Genomic DNA, 16408 nt, shown 5'->3' with positions numbered 1-16408 from the left:
ATCCACGTTTTCGATAGACGTTGGCCGAGGACGTACACGCTTCAGACACCTGAGGTAGGTACTCGGTGTAGACGAAGCAGCCTTGAATATGCTGAAATCGATCACAAATAACAGCAAAGGTCGCTCGCAAGACGCAGCTGCTTAAAAACCGACTATAAGGATAGTGGCTGATTAAAATGGATACATCCACATCTACATGGATACTCTGCAAATCGCACTTGAATATCTGGCAGGGGATTCTCTATTATTCCACTCTAGAACAGCGCTCGGAAAGAAACGAACACCTATATATTTCCGCCGAGCTCAGATTTCCCTTATGATAATCGTTTCTCCCAATGCAGGTCGACGTCAACAAAATGTTTTAGCATTCGGAGGATAAATTTGGTGTTTGAAATTTCGTGAGAAGATTCCGCCGCAACGAAAAACGCCTTTGTTTTAATACTGTCCACCCCACATCCGGCATCATGTCCGTAACACTCTGTAACCTTCCACACTGTATCGCTAGTATCACTAAAACTCTCCTGTGTGATAGATTTCAAGTAATGTCTCAACTCGTTTAGGTGAGTAAATGTAGCTATATGAAAGGACATGGGATCTCGCTTCGTTTATATCTTCGAAGCCAGATGGCGCAGAACTTCGTCCATCTTGACGTGAGCGGCCGAGTAGGGGGTGCTCCGAGCAAAACTGATACGCGAGTTTCTTGGCGTCGAGCACACTTCTACTCTTGTTAGCCCCAAGAAGCCCGGAGTGAATGCGGCCCTCCCGAACCCGGGCGCGCTGAAGACTCGGCCACAGCGCTCAAGTTACCCGGCCGCACTCCAGCTGATTGCAGCGCCTCGCTGCGGTGACTGCGGCCGCGGGTTCACAACTACCAGCGGGCTACGAGTGTCGCCGCAGTTCTCAAGCATCATTCCCCCTCTCATAAACTTTAGAGGCTGCTTGAGAACTTGTCGCCTTTCGTAATGCGGCTTTAGCAGGGCCTACTGGGTGACGTTGACACCCGACCTGCTTTTGGACGCTTCTTATCAGTACCGTTACACGAGATTTATCATCTGCTGCTCGTAGCTTGTTCTTGGGATAGGAATCGTAGGTTTCAAGTTATTAACCCTCCGTTACTCGCGCGAAAGTTCGTAACATGATCACTCACGCGGATGACGGGTGTCATCTACAAAGCAAGCGGTCTATTTGTATACTTTGAACGGACTTTATGACTAATTGTATGTTTTTTTTATTAAATCTAAATATAATACATTTAATTCGTTTTCCGCAGAAAGTAATATTTAGTTCTCTGTCTGCTAGTCTGTTATTTAAATGGAAGGCGCAGGTCTCTGTTTTATTTGGGTTTGGGCACAGTCTCCATTTTTTTTTCTACTGGTTTAGTACTTCTAGGTCAGCAGTTAGTGTTCTTTCACCATCTTCTAGCCATTTACTTTGAGTAGCTCTAGCCATGTCATCAGCGTAGCAAAACTTACTTGTCTCAGTGTCTAACATGTCACTGACAACTCTTGACAGGTCACTTACCTTCAAGAAACACCTGGAACTAACTAGCCAGAAATTGAAAACCCGAAATAACATCATCCAGAGATTAGTAGGTACCACATGGGGAGCGGTTGCAAATACGTGTTGCAGCAATATCACACGTCTATTCCAGAGTACTGTGCCCCTGTGTGGAGTAGGAGTGCCGATGTAAAGAAGATTGACGCCCAGATCAATGAAGCTATGAGGAAAATAACAGGGACACTAAAGACAACACCTCTAGAGTGGCTTCATATCCTCTCAAACATCACTCCACCTGAAATTCGTAGACAGCAGGCAACAATTCAGGAATGGCAAAATATAAATCATGCAGAAAAGGCAAGAGCACTACCGATACACCATGCACTAGATGACCGCTGTCGATATCGCCTTAAATCAAGAGCGCCAATATGGGAAGACAGAACACTTGCCCAAGGAAATACCTATGACTGCCACAAATCCTGGGAAACCAAGTCCAACAATAGTGACATCAACCGACACAATGTAAAGGACCCCAGCCAACAACTCCCAGGAATGCAGCTTCCTCGTAAAATCTGGTGCCAGCTTAACCGTGTGAGAACTGGACGCGCGAGAACCAAATCCATGCTGTACAAATGGGGCGCCAATGATAACCCAATGTGTGACTGTGAAACTGATGAACAAACATTACAACATCTAGTGCAAGATTGCCCACTGCGAAGATTCTGTGGTGACTGGAGTGACTTCGTGGAAGCCAGCCCTGCTGCCATTAAATGACTGTCACATTTGGACATAACTTTTTGACGAATTGTAGCTGTGATTATATTTCAACTTTGCTGAGATTTAATAATGACTGGTGTTTGTTCTGTTTGTATTATTATGTATGTGTGTATATGTATATTTGTATTTATATGTTACGTTATGTAAATTTACGATGTCAATACCGCAATTGCACCGGTAAAGCCATACGGCAAATAAATAAATAATAAATAATACATTTAATATTCGTACACAGTGTAATATATTCCAACGTTTGAAATAGTTGGACCATTCGAAGAACAATATCTTCAGCTGAATTACTGGCTTTACATGATCCCTCTTGTTGCTTACCGACGTACGGTTCTAAATCCAAAATTGTAAGCTGTTTTTACATCAACCAAAGTAAACACTTTTAACCCATACTTGGCTGGCTTCCTAGGGATATATTGCCTGAATGGAATGGCCAATTTCCTGTAAATGCCAAAAGCTGTTCGTCAACTGTAAGATATTCACTAGGTGAAAAATATTTTTGTCAATTGTTCGTGAAAGGTTCAAGTACCTCTCTGATAGGAGCCAACTTGTCAGTCTCTCTGCGAACACCTCTATCACGGATATTATCAAATCTAAGACATCTCAATAGCAACCAGAATCGGTTTTCACTTATGCATAAATAACATGATTCAAGTCCGTTTCCCTTTGAGTTATCCCACAATTTCGATATACTCTTCCTAGAACATCTTAAAGATCCACACATATATAACAAACCAATCAAAGCTCTGATCTCTATCGCATCCCTTCATCCCTTTCCCTAGAGAAGTTACCATGAACTTCACTGAACGCTATATTAGCGCATGTTGCGATAATGCTTATTATGTTTCAATCCAAGAACAAATTCAGAATTTCTGTATCTTTTTTTTATACGATTTTGTTTTTTTGGTCCGGGCAAATGCGTAATAATATTACAAGATCTGCTTCTAACAATGGTAGTATATTTACTTTTACTCCGGTTAGGTACTCCATCTTTCCCTAAAGAAATGCATCCTCTTGAGTTACTTCTTCCTGTGATTCGTATTCATCATTCCCTGGCACTTCTTGTCCTGTTCCTGAATCATGACCGCTTTCATTAACACAGCCCTCAGTCTCTGAGTCAGCGCTTGCACTGTGAGCATCTTCATCATTCAGCTCATTGAACCATTCCAACCATACATTGGGATCTCTACTAAACTCTGTCTCAGGTTTTTTTTGCTTTTGACATTTCTTCCACAATCTAAAAATAAAGAGACTATTCGGTAATACGTAAGGTAACTGCAGTCAGATTCAATAAGCCCAAATTTACGCACATGTAAGATCGATTGAATCTAGGAAATCAATAAATTAATACAGACTTATTTTATTTCAGATTGCGGCAGCAGAGCTCGCGTGGACGACTGGTGTCCTCCAGACTATAATAATGTTTCATAAACAATGTATCTTTCGTAACTGATAGCCAATAGTGATTTGACGTAACTGATGGAGAGTTAACATAAAGGTACTGAAAATGGCGCAGTCTTAATCGTGCCCTGTCAGACGAAATTGAGCGGGAAAGGCATGTGGATGACGAGTGTCATCCGCGCGAGCGACGAAGGGTTAATATAACACCGATGCGATAACAATCGCTTCTCAGCTCCCCCCCCCCCCCTCCCCCCCTCGTTGTTCAAGCTTTGACAGGTACCAACCTATACATTCTGAAGCCAGGTCTAAAGGGAACTGAAGTAAAGTAGTGTATCGCGATTTGTTCGACATACATGAGTTAGTAAATAGCCTTAGAGAACGCATTTCGACACCATAATTGATAGAAACACACGGAACATTTTATCGAAATGTTGTACCCAACAAAGGCAACCTATAACAATTTTCGTGGTGTTGATTCTGTACACTCTGTGTGTGTGTGTGTGTGTGTGTGTGTGTGTGTGTGTGTAAGCGCACCTAAGCGCAAGCGTGTGTTTGTGTATGTGTGGTGTCACCGCCAGACACCACACTTGCTAGGTGGTAGCCTTTAAATCGGCCGCGGTCCGTTAGTATACTTCGGACCCGCGTGTCGCCACTATCAGTGATTGCAGACCGAGCGCCGCCACACGGCAGGTCTAGAGAGACTTCCTGGCACTCGCCCCATTTGTACAACTGACTTTGCTAGGGATGGTTCACTGACAAAATACGCTCTCATTTGCCGAGACGTTAGTTAGGATGGCCTTCAGCTACGTCATTTGCTACGACCTAGCAAGGCGCCATTATCAGTTGCTATTGATCTTGTTAATCATGTACCGTCAGACCGACGTCCACCATTAATGGATTCAAGTTAAGTATTCCACCAGCTACGTCCGTTTTTCTAAAGTCTAATTTCCTTGTCCTGTTCCAGACCTCACGCCAGCCTGCGTGGGCTAAAACGCGTGCATTTCGGCTTCCTCTTGTAACCCGGGGTTGGCTCTCCTGCCAACCCACAACAGTGTGTGTGTGTGTGTGTGTGTGTGAGAGAGAGAGAGAGAGAGAGAGAGAGAGAGAGAGAGAGAGAGGTACAGAAAGAGAGACAGAGGGAAGAAAAGTTTACTTTTCTTTGATATTGGGGCGGGATAAAATACCGAGAACTAGGAGTTAAATGGAAGTGGAATAGAGTACGACATCAACACTAAAATGTTATCTGTCATTCAGTACCGATTGTTATAGGAATTGTGAGAAACACACATTTCTTTCTTCTCGGAAACGTCGTTCGTGCGAAAGGCAACTCGCGTTTTCCTCGCTTGACATCATGATAGCCATAGGACATGGCGTTCCCTATATGCAGTATTTCTTTACTCCCGCAACCGGTTGAGTCTGTGCCACAGCAGCGATTATTACGATAGTACGGTCACAAGTGATGTCAAATGGAGTTTGTATCAGGTTAAACGATACATCGGTAGGGCGGATAGTACGTATTGGCTTCGGTTGACTGCCACCGACAGAAGCAGAAATTACGTCACACGTGCGGAAGGAAAGGGTACTGGAATACCTGTTCTTTATGTAGCATATTAATGCTCCAACGGACAGTATCAGTAGTAATGTCATGCATGCAGCAGATGAAGCAGTTACCTACACTGTCAGAAAGAAAAAAAAAAACAACACCAATAAGGGCAAAGTCATTTTATTGAGAAGGGATGTGATAGGTAGTTCATCATTGTAGGTGTATATGATAACTAATTCAGACTAAATGAAACACACGTGACAGTAAAGGATTCCCAAAGAGTCACAGCATTACACAGTGCACCCACCTCTAGCGACAACACTGGCGTATGTTATTGCATGAAAACGATGAAAAGGAGCCGAATGACATGCTACAATAGATTTTTCTAAACCATCATGCACCTTTTGTTACAATTCGGCAATGGTTCTTGCAGGCTCTGGGCAACAAACAAGTTTCCGCTTCAACATGTTCCATACGTTGTGATCATGCTGGTCAGAGCAGTTATAAACTACGAACCACAATGCGTCGCTGCAGCCGTATTTGATCGTGCTCTGTCATGCTTAACAAGCACATCACGTGCCTATCGGAGAAGCCGCAGTGGAGCAGGGTTCACAACCTGCGCATTGTTGCCGGCACGGTTTACTTTATCGAAATGTGTCAAAGGTGATGGCCCGTTATAAGTGATGGCCTTCCAGTCCATGAAGCCTGGGATGGTATGACGAAACAAGCCCTGTATTATGTAACAGGTGCAGAGGCGAGGCAGTTTCTCGGGACTTACCCAGTTCATTGCTACTAGCGTCACGTTACCATGACGCGACTGTGCGTAACGTTGCGTCATAATTTAAGAAAGAAATTAAAAATTATAAATGCTTGTCCCAACTTTGTCAACATATGCTTCAGTATATTAATGTTTAAGTTGTGAAATGTGAGTCCGCAGCTCGTGGTCGTGTGGTAGCGTTCTCGCTTCCCGCGCCCGGGTTCCCGGGTTCGATTCCCGGCGGGGTCAGGGATATTCTCTGCCTCGTGATGACTGCGTGTTGTGTGATGTCCTTAGGTTAGTTAGGTTTAAGTAGTTCTAAGTTCTAGGGGACTGATGCCCATAGATGTTAAGTCCCATAGTGCTCAGAGCCATTTTTTTGTGAAATGTGAGAATGATCAGATGAATATCTTTCAAGAAATACATCGTTTTAAGAGAAAATATGTGGCACTAAATAATAAAGCTAGAAAGCCAAAAATACTTATGAAGCCTCAGTTCGATATGAAAACCTTAACTATGGGACCGTATTAAGCTACGTCTAATAGTTTTCAAGTAATTTATTGAAAACTAAATTTGGAACAAAAACGTTCTCCTTTGTTGCAGATAGTTATATTAATGGTATGCAGTTCTGACTACAGGACTTGATTACATGTATTAAATAATAGAGCTATAACAAGTTTCATGACTTTCATGTAAATAACAATCAATACCAGGTCTCTTAAAGTTGCAGTTAGAGGTCATGTTCTATTGTCAGTTCCATTCTAAAAATTCTAGACGACAAAATTTACATGCAGGCGAGCTAAATCTTTTTCCATTCATACAAAAATTAAGAAGATTGTAACTGATACATAACAGTCTTATAAATTTACGTGTCCGAGAAAGCGACCATTTAGATGCTGCTACTTGGGGATAGAGTGGATGACGGCAGGTGTTCCCTTTGGCCATCCGCTGCGCCCATATACAAGTACGGTCTGAGAGACAGTGACTTACTTCACTTCGTACCCAGCTACTTTACTGTCAACGTCAAAAATGGTTCATATGGCTCTGAGCACTATGGGACTTAACAAATGAGGTCATAAGTCCCCTAGGATTCGAACCTGCAACCATAGGAGTCACGCGGTTCCAGAGTGAAGCGCCTAGAACTGCTCGACCACAACGGCCGGCTTATCTAAACGTATCAGGGGTCCCACATCACTCCAACTGCACACACCCCACACCTTTATAGAGCCTCCACCAGCTTCAACAGTCCCATGCTGACAGGGTCCATGTATTCATGAGGTTGTCTCCATACCCGTACACGTCCATCCGCTCGATACAGCTGAAACGAGACTCGTCGGACCAGGCATCATATTTCTGGTCATCAACAGTCCAATGTCGGTGTTGACGGACCCAGCCGAGGCGTAAGGCCTTGTGTCGTGCTGTCATGAAGGGTACACGAGTGGGTCTTCGGCTGCGAAAGCCCATATCGATGATGTTTCGTTGAATGGTTCGCATGCTGACACTTGTTGATAGCCCAGCATCGAAATCTGCAGCAATTTCCAGAAGGGGAGCACTTCTGTCACGTTGAAGGATTCTCTTCAGCCTTCGTTCGTCCTGTTCTTGCTGGACGGTTCAGTCGCGAAATGCTGACACGGGAAATTCCCCACTTCATCGCTACCTCGGAGATGTTGTGACCCATCGGTCGTGCGCTGACGAAAGTACCACGTTCAAACTCAGTTAAATCTTGATAACCTGTCACTGCAGCAGCAGAAACCGATTAACAACTGCGCCAGACACTTGTTGCGTCATATAGGCGTAACCAACTTCAGCACCGTATTATGCCTGTTTACACATATCTTTATACCAGTTTCTTTGGCGTTTTAGTGTATATCCATACAAAAGAAAATCTAAATCTTAGTTTGTTGAATATCGTCTTCCTTTACTGCTTACTCCAATGTCATGAAAAATTTCGTGCATTTTGTATGATTTTACGTTGTTCAACCCTTTCTGCAAGTCGATAGATACTATGAAATGTTTCGTCATACTTCATTCTTGCTTGCATTATCAACCGCGGGTGCATCTCTGCCTTTCGTAAGGCAAAACTTTGTCATTAAACTGATCCACAGTTTAGTTCTTCATTCCACTGCACATCATTTTTGTTAACATCCTGGATGCATGAGCCGTTTAGCTCATTGGGCAATAGTCCTCTCGCCAGTCTCACGGATTCCTCACAACAATTTTTATCTGTTATTTGGCAGCCACTTACCCAAATGATTTTAAAAATTGTGATCGAATATTATCTATCCCTTCTTCCTTATTTGAACTCAAGTCATGTGGAGCTCTTTCAAATTCTGACTATAACACTAGATCCCTGAGGTCTTCCACATCAACTCCAGTTTCTTCTTCTGGCACGTCGTCAAACAAGTCTTTCCACTCATCTATACCTTCAGTGCAGTTTGCGTTTAATCATGGAATTCCCATTGGACTCTTAATGTTGGTACTTTTACTTTTCATTTAAAAAATGGCTCTGAGCACTATGGGACTTAACATTTGAGTTCATCAGCCCCCTAGAACTTAAAACTACATAAACCTTACTAACCTAAGGACATGATACTCATCCATGAGCGGGACAGGATTCGAACCTGCGACCGCAGCAGTCGCGCGGTTCCTGACTGAAGCGCCTAGAACCGCTCGGCCACCACGGCCGGCTTACTTTTTTTTAAGTATGTTTGTATTGACTACTGTATGTGCTGAGACTGTCCATCTGACCGTCATTTATTTTTCTATTTTTTCACATTTTCCATATAGCCGTTTCTCATTGCTATTCCTACACTACCTACTAATACCATCCCTAAATGGTTTATATTGCTGAATCCCGCTCTTACCTCGACATTTTGTAAATCCATCTTTCGTCAATCAGTTGAAGAATTTCTTCTGTTACCCACGTTTTCTTCGCAGTTACCTTCCCCATACTTATACTTGTCTTCCCAGTATCAGTAAAAACATTTTTCAGCGATATCCTCTCCTCTGCACCTGAATCGTCTATTGTGTTATTCCTAGTCACAGAATTCACACCTTTAGCGATCCATTTTGTTAGTCCACTTCCTTTCACACTGATTCTTCCGTAAGATTCTCTTAAACTTCAATACATTCCTCATGATTACTAAATTCTGATCTAAGTCTATAGTTGCATGTAGACAGACATTAAAGTTCAACATCTCATATTTCAATCATTGTCTTACCGTGACGTAAAGCAGCTAGAGTCTTTCCACATCTCCGTACATTTTCCAGTTATATCTCTTCCTCTTGTAGGTTTTAAAAAGAATATTCACTCTTTTTAGCTGAAATTTGTTGCAGAACTCAGTTCGCCTTCCTCTTCTCCCATTACTACTATGAATCCCATATTTTCCCGTAACTATTTTTTTTTATTATCTTCCACAGTCCCACATTCCAATCCTCCATGAGTGTTGGATTATCATTCCCATTTACGCATTCGGTTACCTGTTTGATACCCTCATATTGTTTCTCATCTCTCCACTTTTCGCCTGCATGTATACCTGAACTATTGATGTCGGCCTTGGTTTGTTCTCAATTCTGATGAGAAAAGCCCCATCGTTCAACTGTTCACAATAACTCACCCTCTGCCTTTCCTTCCTTTTCATAACGAATATTACTACCAATGTACCACTCCCTGATGTCGATGATATTGCCCTATATTCGTGTGTCCAGATATTCTTTCCCTCTTTCCAGATCACTGACCCTAACTACATATTGTATAGATTGAGCCATAGGATTTCCCTTCTCAGTCCCCTCAAACGTTCAGACTTTTGTAGTTCCATGACCCGACACTTAAAATGTTACCCAGTCGTTCGCCATGTCGTCTTTCTCTCTTAGACACCTCCTCCTTGGCATTCAACTAATCCGGAACTTTTTCAATTACAGGCCAGTTGATCTGTGGCTGCATATTATGTGCTTTTGATGCAATGGCTTCCATTGCCATCTGCATCCTCAGGCTGATGCTCATTGTTGCTCATCCTTGGTTTGGGAGCAGTTTTGCACCCCAAGGGCAAGAGAGGGCTCTACAGCTGCGCACGCTAGTCCACCCTCTTCGACACGGCCGTTGGCATAACGAGGGTGACTTCTCTTGTCGGAAGAGTCTTCGGCCGCCATTGCTGATGATATTTATTCATAATTCAAGCAGCGGAAAAGCTAGATCCCGAGAAACAGGACGTTAGTTGCAGACGTTGCCACTAGACCACAGGTCCAATGCCAGAAATTCAACTTACACGTTGGGTTGTTAATAGAAGCATGAACTAACAAGGCACGTTCATACGATTTTTCTGCATAAAAAAAGCATTCTGCAGTGTGGGATGATGTGAGGTTTTCGAGATACTGTGAAAGACAGCAGCAAACTGTAGGGAAAGGCGGGTAATGTACCATATTTTCAAGATTCAAGGGGAATAATTACATTGCAAGACCGAGAACGATGTGCTCGGATTTAAAAATGATGTGAGAGAGGCACAGAGTCTTTCACCCCTACTGTTCAACCTATTCATCGAAGAAGCAAAGATGGAGATAAAAGAAAGATTTAAGAATGGGATTAAAACACCTGGTGAAAGAGTATCAAGAAAACCATTCGTTGATGTAATTACTCTCCAGCGTGAAAGTGAAGAAAAATTACAAGATCTGTTGAACGGAATGAACCGTCTAGTGAGTATATACACTCCTGGAAATGGAAAAAAGAACACATTGACACCGGTGTGTCAGACCCACCATACTTGCTCCGGACACTGCGAGAGGCTGTACAAGCAATGATCACACGCACGGCACAGCGGACACACCAGGAACCGCGGTGTTGGCCGTCGAATGGCGCTAGCTGCGCAGCATTTGTGCACCGCCGCCGTCAGTGTCAGCCAGTTTGCCGTGGCATACGGAGCTCCGTCGCAGTCTTTAACACTGGTAGCATGCCGCGACAGCGTGGACGTGAACCGTATGTGCAGTTGAGGGACTTCGAGCGAGGGCGTATAGTGGGCATGCGGAGGCCGGGTGGACGTACCGCCGAATTGCTCAACACGTGGGGCGTGAGGTCTCCACAGTACATCGATGTTGTCGCCAGTGGTCGGCGGAAGGTGCACGTGCCCGTCGACCTGGGACCGGACCGCAGCGACGCACGGATGCACGCCAAGACCGTAGGATCCTACGCAGTGCCGTAGGGGACCGCACCGCCACTTCCCAGCAAATTAGGGACACTGTTGCTCCTGGGGTATCGGCGAGGACCATTCGCAACCGTCTCCATGAAGCTGGGCTACGGTCCCGCACACCGTTAGGCCGTCTTCCGCTCACGCCCCAACATCGTGCAGCCCGCCTCCAGTGGTGTCGCGACAGGCGTGAATGGAGGGACGAATGGAGACGTGTCGTCTTCAGCGATGAGAGTCGCTTCTGCCTTGGTGCCAATGATGGTCGTATGCGTGTTTGGCGCCGTGCAGGTGAGCGCCACAATCAGGACTGCATACGACCGAGGCACACAGGGCCAACACCCGGCATCATGGAGTGGGGAGCGATCTCGTACACTGGCCGTACACCACTGGTGATCGTCGAGGGGACACTGAATAGTGCACGGTACATCCAAACCGTCATCGAACCCATCGTTCTACCATTCCTATACCGGCAAGGGAACTTGCTGTTCCAACAGGACAATGCACGTCCGCATGTATCCCGTGCCACCCAACGTGCTCTAGAAGGTGTAAGTCAACTACCCTGGCCAGCAAGATCTCCGAATCTGTCCCCCATTGAGCATGTTTGGGACTGGATGAAGCGTCGTCTCACGCGGTCTGCACGTCCAGCACGAACGCTGGTCCAACTGAGGCGCCAGGTGGAAATGGCATGGCAAGCCGTTCCACAGGACTACATCCAGCATCTGTACGATCGTCTCCATGGGAGAATAGCAGCCTGCATTGCTGCGAAAGGTGGATATACACTGTACTAGTGCCGACATTGTGCATGCTCTGTTGCCTGTGTCTATGTGCCTGTGGTTCTGTCAGTGTGATCATGTGATGTATCTGACCCCAGGAATGTGTCAATAAAGTTTCCCCTTCCTGGGACAATGAATTCACGGTGTTCTTATTTCAATTTCCAGGAGTGTAGTTTGAGAGTAAACCAAAGTAAGACGAAAACAATTAGAAGTAGCAAAATGGATAACAACGAGAAGCCTAACGTCTAGAAATTCTCCATCTTGCAAGAAAAATACCCCATGAGAGACACAATAAGAACATAAAATGCAGCTTAAGGTCGAAAATCAGGGCATCCCTAAGCAAAAGAAAGCTACTAGTATCAAACGTAGGCCTTAATTTGAGGAACCAAGTTCCGAGTATGTTCATTTGGAGCAAAAAATTGTATGGCAGTCGATCATGGAGTCTGGGAAATTCGGAACGATCTGAGGATTCTCTCCTCAGAATCGGCGAAATAAGGAACTTATAGAAACTCGGAATGATTCTGCGGTACCAGGGCAGCTGCAGACGACAAAAACCGTAGAGGAAGATAGAGAATGGAACATATCAAACAAGGATCTGAGGGTGTAAGGTGTAAGTTCTACTCTGAGACGAGGAGATGGTACAAGAGATAAATTTGCAGTAGTTCAGATCAGGCAACTGAGAATATAAATCTAAACGAAGAGTTACTCAAAATATATTTAATACAGTTTTTAAGTTATGAGTACTTGTCGAGTTACGTTTCTACTCCTGCCAGGCACTAGTATTTGAATCAGAAATATTTGCTTTCATGGCTTTGTGCATTCTTCTTTTTTATTTGGGTATACTCTGTTGCGCTTAGACCTTCCGCGTGGAAGCCATTCAGATCCGGATCGGCAGTGGCATATCGTACAGCCATGTCAGGTCTCAGATAACTGGAGGAGGGGTTACGGCCCGGCCTAGCAACAGACAGCGTACTCGCTGAGTGTTCGTGACATCGGGGAGACTGCCGCGCCTACACCCCCGGCAGATGTCTGAAAAAGGTCAACACCTGACAACGCCCTCTGTAGCTGTATTCGGAATCGCAGTGACCAGCTGACCGGGACTGCTGCAAAGGTCAGCGTGTGTGGACATATCTATTCAGTAAACGGAATATCACGCGTCGCCACTGGCATAGTAATCAGCATACAAGAAAGTAAGGTGTACAGTTGAACGCTTGTGGGATGCTAGGTAAATACTTACAGTAACCACAGCGTGATGGTGTGCAGTTATTAAGAAATTTTTATTGCTGAGGGACGGGAATGAAATGTCCTTTCCACGTAGTTATCTTTTATTTTTTACCCTATATTTCACCTTCGTCTGTGGGGGGTAGAGACTATGGAGAAAAGTGTTTTGAGTCTTAGACGTTAACAGACATCGAAAAGAGTGCTTTCAAAATTTTATTGAATGAATAGATACATTCCAGCATCATTAGTGCCTCGATCGGGTAATTCACTCTCTCGCAGCGGCCTATTTTACTTCCTCACTTATTTCGGTGAGCACGTGTCTCATCAGGCAATTGTCAGACATTGCCAAGGGCCCAAATTATACACTTTGAGAGCTTTGATTTTAGAGAAATCGATGAGTGCTAATGCAATCACCTATCGAGTATCAGGAGCCACTTTTACTCGACGTCTCGACATCATACAGTGACGGACGATGTTACGACGCAGCACTGTACTCGTCAATATCTCCTTTAATTATAGTCTGTGTAGATCCACGGCTAGCCTCTTCGAAGTTTGAGCTTTTTCTTCTTCTTCCACGACCTATTCACCATTTCTTCTATTCCTTCACATTCTCCTCCCGAGATGTCCAGTACAGTCTGCCGCACTGCAATGGTTTTTTTGTATTCTTCCCTGTTGCTGATCTGTGACACATATGCTGATGTGCCACTATTCCAGTTTTCATTCCCTTCCAATTCCACAAATCCTTCCAGAGTTCAACAAAATTTGGTCCTATCCGTTGTTTCCTATACTTTTTCGGCCATTCCGTTCTGTTGCATATACACGAATAAACAAGTCGGTTTTTCTAGCTTCGTACCGGAAATATATACGAAGCTCTTTTTATTTCAGTTATTTTATTTGTTTTTCTTTACTTACATGCCTGAAGCGACAACCACGTATTTCCGTGGAGGAATTGTACCTGTGTATTTTACTGCGCACACTAGTGTACCTAACTTGCTCTTTTTTTGCATAAATTTTAGTGCATATATGTGTGAGCTGACAGGCGTCTCATGAGCCATTTCACGTGACTCAGTTTTAATCTAGTGTTGCTACAAAACGTTTAACTTAGACCTCTGCTTTAGGTTTAGCGTATTTATTTCCTGTAGGAGCTTTTATGTAAGCAGAGTAACCATTTTCAGTAGAGACGCGTATTTCTGCTTTATGAGGTAGCGGATCCTGTAATCTTAGGCTGTAGAGAGAACTTTGCGCAGTTTATTTTAGTGTTTGTTTTATTTCTCGTTTATATTTTCCATACGTTCCAATATAAGTAGCGCCACGGTCAGGTAATTTACTCTCTTGTGGCGGCCAATTTGTACTTCCTCAATTACTCTTCACTGCTTTCTTTGTATCTCTGAAATCAGACTCAAATTTTGTACACAGTACGATGTGACTTGGGAGTATGCCTGTTGTGAGCAGACACAAAGAGAACTGGCTGCTGCCGCGTCGGCCATAGTCAACAGGTTGCTGGCTAGTGTTCAGAGATATGCCTGCATTAGGGTACCAGTGATGAGACCCTTGGTGCCGTTGGAATCCCAAGCAGGTCAGGATGTCGCTATATCCTCCTCTAGACAATATTTGACCGGTTCCTCTTCAATCGAGATTGAGTGGCAGAATGTGGTAGATTTAAATGTCACAGGGTGGAAGGCGAAAGACAGAACAGGTCACACGCCTGCTTCCTTATGCCATAGCAACAGGTACGAGGCTCTACTCACGGCTGATGATACTTCTGAGCCTGCACAGGATTCCTCTCCTATTGGACCAACGGCCGATTTTCCTGCGCACTTACAAGAGCAGAGGCTGGTACTGGAGCTCCTCAGAGAAACAACATGCAGGGTGGGAAAGAATGATAGTCTGCAGTCGCTATGTTTGGCAGTGCTTCTAGTCCGTGATCGAGGGCCTTCGGTCCGACCTTCTGTAATAAGTGGCATATAGTGGCACGAGTGACGCCTGCCGCTTGTGTTCTGAGGGAATCCTCGCTTACTTTCTGTGGTGTCGTAAGAACAGCCCGCACCACAGCCGTCGATAAGCCGACAACCCTCTGCAGAGACGGCGTATAGCCCAGCGATTGCCCCACCAAGAAGACACAGCGGTGGCGCCGACAGAGAAATGATATGCTCCGGCGCCACAGGAAAGCTGACAGTTTCAAGTCAATCGGCCTACCGAGAAGACCGCCTTCTACTTGTGTACAGGGCATACATAAAGTCCGGGAACACTTTCAATTATTTATTGTACAACAACCAAACATTGCACAGATATCATACATATGTCATTTTTAAGAGAAACCCTGAAAGATTTTCTTTTTCATGTATATCGCCACAGCGTAGTTTGGTAAGTTCGTGGGTACCTGAACACGGAGCTGCCACATCGATGGATCGGCCCTGCTACAGAAGGGAGAATTTGTTTCATGAAATGGCCTCCCCGATCACCAGATCTCACTCTGTGTGACTTTTTTCTGTGGGGACACATTAAAGATCTGGTGTGTGTACAGCCCCTCCCACGCGATGTAGCAGAGCTCCGGCACAGAATACGGGAAGTGACTGCCACAGTCGACGATGCCATGCTGGGATGGGTATGGCAAGAATTCGATTACCATATTGACGTCTGACAGGTCACTCATGGTTCGCATATCGAATGTTTGTAAAAAAAAAAAGGAAATAACTTTTAGAGTTTCTCTTCAAAAATCAATATGTAAGACACCTGTACAATGTTTAGTTCTTGTGCAATAAATAATTGAAAGTTTTCCCCGACTTTATGTACACCCTGTATTTTGCACTGCATCGTCTGCTTCTAGCGAGTCCACGCCAGCCCGTCTTCAGTGAACATTCTAGGACAAGGACTGTTTATTATCCAGCCTTACGTTCTTGAATAGTAGTTGAACTTCAGGATCTGCTCCCTAAGCCGATTTCTACGACGCTGGGTATTCATCAATAAATCTGTGTGTTTTGTTTCTAATCATTATCAGTGTTCCAGTGCACTCTTCGTTCTCCTGCAATAATGTTTCCCTCAGTTCATTACAAATACCTGAGGGCGGTGACGAATAAAATCTCCTGTCATTGTATCAAAAGTACAACACTGTCGGTGGATGACTGTTTTGGTGAAGGCAACTAGAATCACATGTGGGGTACGGACTCAGCTGGGTAGTTTTAGGGTCATACTCAGGGCTCGATCGTGGTCCGGTCCTCTGGTTTGCAGGAGAGTAGCAAGTTTACACTAGAGG

This window comes from Schistocerca nitens, chromosome 1 (genome assembly GCF_023898315.1).
Source record: "Schistocerca nitens isolate TAMUIC-IGC-003100 chromosome 1, iqSchNite1.1, whole genome shotgun sequence".
Taxonomy (NCBI): Eukaryota; Metazoa; Arthropoda; class Insecta; order Orthoptera; family Acrididae; genus Schistocerca; species Schistocerca nitens.
Note: the sequence above shows the minus strand (reverse complement) of the source record.